Genomic DNA, 1854 nt, shown 5'->3' with positions numbered 1-1854 from the left:
CAAGTGCGTGTAGTTTAAATACAAGTCAGATCTATACCCAGCTGCACAATTGTTTCCTTTTATATGGTTTATAGAAATTTGAACCAAAATTCTTGAGTAAACACCTCTGAGCTTTGGAACATCTGAAGGTGGGTCCAAATTCTGAGACTGGATGTATCTCTAGTTTTAAATGGTGAGGAATTTAATTTCTGTTAAGAAATTTTTTCTCTATGAAAATTGCAAGAAATGCTCCAAGCTATGTTAGCAGGCAGGGTGGTGCAGTAGGAGCAGCTCGGTTGGTATGGAGGACCTGGCATCTACCCATCAGTGCTGGTGCTCATTAACAGTCCTCCCAGCGATTCTCTTCTAATTGAATTTCATTGTAAAGGAACCCACTTTGTGCACCCTGAAGCTGTTGTGTGATGTGAACCAAAATGTAGGGTTTACTTTCAATGTCAAACTTCTGATCTGAACAAAGGTTTTAGTCTAATTTTTAAAGTGACAAAATGTGGTTGAAAAACTGAAAAAGTTACTGAGTTGATGGAAACACCATAGTTTCTCTTAACTACTTAAGAGAACATTTTAGGTTTCAAATTGTTGGCAACTTAAAAGAGCAAAAGCATTTGCCATGGAACAATTGTACGCTATAAATTAATGTGTATATTTACAGATACGATTCTTGGCTTGCTCATTTGGAGAATTACAGTTTCATGTAAGCCTTTCACATCTCCCAGAACAGCCCTGCTGTTTATGCAGGAGGAGCATAGCCGAGGAAAGCTTTTCACACCTGTTGATCGACATCTGAAGAGTCGAGATAACAAGCATGTGAAGTCACACTTACTATCTTTCTCTCCATCTAAAAATAAATGCCACAGCTCTCTGCGGCTTGTAACATATATATAAACAAGCCTGGACTTGTTTAGAATGGCTATGCCATTCTTAAGCCAGAAGATAAAGTGGATAGTCCTTTAGCTGGACTCTTTGTAAAGGATTTGTGCCAGGAGCCACTGCCACCCTACTGAGATAAAGAATTCACCCTTGAGCACGCGATAGGAGAATTGCTGTGTCTTTCTCTCACATTTAAATCTCTATATTCAATTCTCCCAGACTGCAGTGATTGTAGGATGAGATTTCCTTTTTCTCCTCTGTCAGGATCAAGGATTTTAGAATCTGCATTAACTGAAAATCTTTGTTTCTGTTATGTTATTTTGGTGTAAAGGTTTTCACGTAAGTCGGTACTTGCAATTAGATAGTCTTACCTTCTAATTCTATCAAAGTCATGTCCAACCTCAAACCTCTCAAAATAGCACCATGTGACGATGCAACACCACTGAACTTTTGCCAAAGTTCTGGCATCAGATCACATCCTATGACTTTCTTTTAACCTGACGGTTCTTGTATCTACCTTTCCCAGAGTTTCGCCACATTTAAAAACTTCCAACACAATCCCACATTCCAAAACTTCCCATCCCTGGAAGTTTTTAAGGCCAGGTTGGATGGGGCTCTGAGCAACCTGATCTAGTGGGAGGTGTCCCTGCCCATGGCAGGGGGTTGGAACTAGATGGTCTTTAAGGTCCCTTCCAACCCAAACCATTCTGTGATTCTATGATTTACGATTGGTATGTTTGGCCTGTTGAAGAGAGAGCAGTTTAAGTCTTCAGTTCCGAAATCACGTGATCTCATTGAGTTTCAGAAAGTGAATTTTGCCCAGATTATATACTCAAATGCCTAATACAAAAACTGTATTTCATTCTTGCCCGTCGCTTGATAAATCTTTGATAAATCCATACTCCGTCAGGCTGAAAATGCCAAACTTCTATTATTGTCACTCACGCTTTCTCGTTTTTCATACCAGTCGAAAAGAAATACAGAATC

Source organism: Larus michahellis, chromosome 5 (genome assembly GCF_964199755.1).
Source record: "Larus michahellis chromosome 5, bLarMic1.1, whole genome shotgun sequence".
NCBI classification, from domain to species: domain Eukaryota; kingdom Metazoa; phylum Chordata; class Aves; order Charadriiformes; family Laridae; genus Larus; species Larus michahellis.
This window is presented reverse-complemented; position numbering follows the sequence as displayed.